This window comes from Chenopodium album, chromosome 25 (assembly GCF_948465745.1).
Source record: "Chenopodium album chromosome 25, dcCheAlbu1.1, whole genome shotgun sequence".
Classification (NCBI taxonomy): domain Eukaryota; kingdom Viridiplantae; phylum Streptophyta; class Magnoliopsida; order Caryophyllales; family Amaranthaceae; genus Chenopodium; species Chenopodium album.
The window spans coordinates 4,167,456-4,173,455 of record NC_137858.1 but is presented as its reverse complement, the minus strand read 5'-3'; positions in this window follow the sequence as shown (position 1 = coordinate 4,173,455).

Genomic DNA, 6,000 nt, shown 5'->3' with positions numbered 1-6,000 from the left:
ACTAACTGGGAGACTCTTGCGTTGAATTTTTATAATAAATATTACCCTGCAGAGAAAACAGCTTTATTGAGAAGCGCTATCCAGAATTTTGCCCAAGAAACAGATGAAGCATTATATGAAGCTTGGGAAAGATTCAAGGATCTGCAGAGGGAGTGTCCCCACCACAATTTGGCGAAGTGGCAGTTGATTCAAGCTTTTTACAATGGTTTAGGAAATGCATCTAGGACAATTTTAGATTCCGCAGCTAGCGGTAGATTTATGAATTTAAATGTTGATGATGCAGGTCAGGTTATTGAAGATATGGCAATCCATAATTCCCAATATGGGAATGCTAGAGGTTTTGCTAACAAGGGCAAACATCATGTTGATTCAGTCACTTTATTGCAAGCCCAGCTTACTTCTATTTGTCAGAAACTAGATAATCTTACTACTAACAATCCTAATTCTGTTGCTAATGTTTCTGCTGTTTCTAATAATGCTAATGATGCTTTCTGTGAAAATTGTGGAAGCGTAGGTCATTATGAACAAGATTGCAGGAGTTCAATGGAGCAAGTTAATGCTTTTCAAACCTACAAGCAAAATAACCCATACTCCAATTCCTACAATCCTGGCTACCGGAACCATCCCTACCTATCTTACCGTAGCACCAATGTTCAAAATCCTCCACCTCCACAACAACCACAACAAGCACCGCCTCCACAGCAGAAATATTACCATCCTCATGCTAACCAGAAACCCCCATCACAGCCCCCTACTACATCTTCTGACCCTGCTTTATCAGAAATTAGGGCAATGCTGACCAGTATGCAAAAACATATGGAGAGTAGAGACCAACAGATTGACTCTATTATAGCCCATAATAAAGTCATGGACACCCAAATTGCCCAATTGTCCTCTACCCTTCAATCTCGTCAGCAGGGAGCTTTACCAGCGCAGGGAATTCAACCTACGGATCATGCTAATGCAATCACCCTAAGGAGTGGTTCACACTACGATGGGCCCCTGATGCCCAAAGAGGATGAACCTGAATTAACTAATATTGCTAATCCTGATTCCGTTGTACCAATTTCCCCTGCAGGGCTGCAGGGTAAAATTCCTGATGCTAATATTTTTGATGATTCATTGCAGGGTACAACCTCAGGGAAGGATGCACCCCTGGGGGAGAGTAGGGAAGCACCACCAGTTATCAAATTACCATTCCCTAATCGCCAACTAAAGACTAAGTTGGACAAGCAGTTTGGTAAGTTTCTGGAGGTTGTTAAAAATTTGCAGGTAACGGTTCCTTTTACTGAACTTATTACACAGGTTCCTGCATATGCTAAATTTATGAAAGATATTTTGACCAAGAAGAGGGCCTTTAATGAGGTAGAAACTGTAGCTTTTACTGAGGAGTGTAGTGCATTGTTACAAAATAAATCTCCCCCTAAATTAAAGGATCCTGGTAGTTTTTCTATCCCTTGTCATATTGGTAATGTCTTCATAGATAAAGCATTATGTGATTTGGGTGCTTCTGTTAGTGTAATGCCATCGTCTATTTGTTCTAAATTGAATATGTGTGAATTAAAAATTACTAATATTACTTTGCAAATGGCAGACCGTTCTGTTAAATATCCCCTAGGTATTTTAGAGGACGTCCCTGTTAGAGTTGGTAAATTTTTCATCCCTGTTGATTTTGTGATTTTAGACATGGCTGAGGATACACAAATACCCATTATATTAGGTAGGCCTTTTCTCCATACTGCAGGAGCCATTATAGATGTTAAAAATGGTAAACTAACCCTATATGTTGGTGATGATAATATTACTTTTAATTTAGGGAAGGTTTTAAAAGGTCCTATGCTTGAGGAAAATTGTTGTTTGATCGATGTTATCGATATAATGGATGATATTTGTGATGATAGCTTGACACAGATTCTTGCAAGGGATCCCTTGGAAGAAATACTTTGTGGTAATTTGTCTGCAGGTGATGCGAGTGTCTGGAGCAAGGAAGTGGACATTATTGAGAAAGCTCTTGCCATAGAAGAACTTGATGACAAAGAAAATAAGAAGGTAGTAAAATTAGTTCAGGAATCGAAACCTGTAGAGGTAAAGAAACCTGAACTAAAATCTCTCCCTTCTCATTTAAAATATGTTTTTCTTGATGAGCAGGAAATGCACCCTGTGATCATTAGTACTGCACTTGATGACCCACAAACTTCCCAACTTCTAGAGGTTCTCATAACCCATAAAAGGGCAATAGGGTACAGTATTGATGATCTCAAGGGTATAAGCCCAGATTTTTGTATGCACAGGATACATTTAGAGGACAACTACAAACCCTGCATTCAACCCCAGAGGAGGTTGAATCCCAATATGCAAGAGGTAGTCAAGAAAGAGGTTATGAAATTACTTGATGCAGGTATTATCTATCCTATTTCTGACTCTAAATGGGTAAGTCCTGTTCAGGTGGTTCCTAAGAAGGGTGGGATGACCGTGGTTAAAAATGAAAAAAATGAATTAATTCCCACTAGAACTGTTACAGGGTGGCGTATGTACATTGATTATCGTAGATTAAATGTCGCCACTAAAAATGACCATTTCCCCCTCCCCTTTATTGATCAAATGCTTGAAAGGTTAGCTAACCATAAGTTCTTTTGCTATTTGGATGGGTATTCGGGATTTTTCCAAATTCCGATCCACCCTGACGATCAGGAAAAGACTACATTTACATGCCCTTATGGCACTTTTGCATATCGTAGAATGCCTTTTGGTTTATGTAATGCACCTGCGACTTTTCAACGTTGCATGATGAGCATATTTTCTGATTTCATAGAGTCTATCATGGAAGTCTTTATGGATGATTTTAGTGTCTATGGTTCTTCATTTGATTCATGTTTAATTAATTTAGCTAAAATCCTTAAAAGATGTGAAGAATGCAACCTGGTCTTAAATTGGGAGAAGTGTCACTTTATGGTGACAGAGGGAGTAGTCTTGGGTCATATTGTTTCTGATAAGGGCATACAGGTAGACAAAGCTAAGATTTCAGTGATTGAGCAATTACCTCCCCCAGTTAATGTTAAGGGAGTTAGGAGTTTCTTAGGTCATGCGGGGTTTTATCGCCGTTTTATCAAAGATTTTTCTAAAATTGCTAAACCACTGACTCAGCTTTTGCTTAAGGATGCCCCTTTTGTTTTTACTGACAAGTGTCTTGAGTCTTTCAACAGGATTAAGCAGGCTTTGATATCGGCACCCATCATATGTGCTCCCGATTGGAATCTTCCTTTCGAGATCATGTGTGATGCAAGCGACTTTGCTCTAGGAGCCGTGCTTGGACAGAGGAAGGACAAAGTTTTACATGCTATCTACTATGCTAGTAAAACTTTGGATGAGGCTCAAGTCAACTATGCCACCACGGAGAAGGAGTTTTTAGCTGTCATTTATGCTTTAGAAAAATTTAGATCATATCTAGTTGGTTCTAAGGTTATTGTTTTTACTGACCATGCAGCTCTAAAGTACTTGATAGCCAAAGCTGAATCAAAGCCTAGGCTACTCCGGTGGGTTCTCTTACTCCAGGACTTCAACATTGAAATAAGGGACAAAAAGGGTGCAGAGAACGTAGTGGCAGATCACTTGTCACGAATCAGGTATGATGAAGGTAAGGATTTTCTCCCTATAGATGATTCATTCCCTGATGACAACCTGTATGCAGTTGTAGAGCAACACCCCTGGTACGCCGATTTTGCAAATTATTTAGTGGGTGGTACTCTACCTCTTGACTTGTCCTACCAACAAAAAAAGAAATTCCTGTATGATGTTAAACATTATTTTTGGGATGATCCCTTTTTGTTTCGTGAGTGTGCAGATGGATTATTTCGCAGGTGTGTCCCCGAATGGGAGGTACATGGTATTCTCACTAGCTGCCACACTTCACCTTATGGAGGACATCATGGTCCCTCTAAAACAGTGGCCAAGATAAACGAGTCAGGATTCTATTGTCCCACCATGTTCAAGGATGCTAACATTTTTGTGCAGGCTTGTGACTTTTGCCAGAGGACTGGCAACATCTCGCGGCGGCATGAGATGCCTCAAACTGGGATTTTGGAAGTTGAAATTTTTGATGTTTGGGGTGTTGATTACATGGGACCGTTCCCTTCTTCTAGAGGGAACCGTTATATACTAGTCGCCGTAGATTATGTATCCAAGTGGGTAGAAGCCATTGCCACTCCTACCAATGATGCCAAGGTGGTCCATAGGCTTTTCAAGAAAACTATTTTTCCTAGATTTGGAGTGCCTAGAGCCATAATCAGTGACGGAGGATCCCACTTTCATGAGCGGAAGTTAGATACCCTCCTAAAGAAGTATGGTGTTTACCATAGGACAGGGCTAGCCTACCATCCCCAAACTAGTGGGCAAGTCGAAGTGTCTAATCGCGAGATTAAGGTCATCTTAGAGAAGGTGGTAGCAAAATCTAGGAAAGATTGGAGCGATAAGTTGGATGACACCCTTTGGGCATATAGAACCGCATTTAAGACCCCTATAGGTACCACTCCCTATAGACTTGTGTATGGTAAAGCATGTCATCTTCCGGTGGAGTTAGAGTACAAGGCATATTGGGCTATTAAAGAGCTCAATTTGGACGCTAAGCTAGCGGGAGAAAAGAGGCTTCTACAACTTAACCAGCTTGATGAGTTTAGGTTGATGGCCTATGATAGTGCGCGAGTATACAAGGAGAAGACTAAGAGATGGCACGACAAGATGATCCTTCCGAGAGAATTCAAAGAGGGTGAAAAGGTGTTGTTGTTCAACTCTAGGCTTAAACTGTTCCCAGGAAAGTTGAAGTCAAGGTGGTCGGGTCCTTTCATTGTAAAAAGGGCCAACAAGTTCGGTTCTGTAGAGTTGTTTGATGAGCATGGTAATGAGTTCAAGGTAAATGGTCAGAGGCTTAAGATATATCACGAAGGGGCTACAATTGGTGCAGTTGAACTACTACACCTGACTAGTTCCAGTTCACCTTGAGAATACTATGGTAAGAAGGTCGTGCGGGACCTAGATAAACCAGCGCTTTGCGGGAGGCAACCCGTATTTTACTTGTTTTTATTTTTCTTTTTCTTCCTTTTCTTATGAGAGGAGAGAGGAGGGGATTTAATGAGTTTTATGAGTTTTTGGTACAGATCTAAGGAAAAGAGTTAGCCAAAATTTGAAGAAAGAACGCCCGACCGGGCGCGAGAAGAAATTTTGGAAAAGAATTGGTCGCCCGACCGGGCGGTATTGGCGCCCGACCGGGCGCGAGTGGAAAAAAAGAACGGCTCAATCAGATCGCCCGACCGGGCGCGACCATCTTCCCCGTTGCACCGTCTTTCTTTTCTTTCTTCTTCTCCTTTCTTCTTCTTCTTTCCTTCATTTTCTTTCCTTTCCTCCATTCTTTCTCTCTCTAAAACCTTAAACTCTCTAACTTCTCTCTAAGATTTCTCCTCCATTCCTCATCCAAATCCAAAACTTTTTACATATTTATACTCCTCCCTTCATCCTCTACATTCCTATTCAAAAAATTTCACTTTCCACAACAATTAATTTTTGATAACCACTTCCAATGGCGGCTAAGAGGGGCAGGAACTTGCTCGGGGGTAGTTCAAGCGGGTCATCTCAACAATATGACCCGGCTCTTCAACTTGCTCAGTGGCCAACGATCAGGATCGCAACACCGGAGCAACGAGAAAAGCTTGAGGTACTCTACGGACGCGAGGTAATCCCCTCACGGTGGTTACACCGTCCCACTTTAGAAGCTTTAGGTATTTATGGCTTTGTTAAGAGATTTTTGAATGATATTGGTATGCGTAAATTTGTAGATATGCATTATTCGACATACCGTGAATTAACCTGTGAATTCTTGTCTTCTCTTGTTATTCAAGGTCATAAAAGTGGACCAAAACTAATTTTTAGGCTTAATAATAAAAACATCACTCTCTCTTTTGTGGAATTTTGTAAATTGTTTGAACTGGAACCGGAATTAAATAGACAATG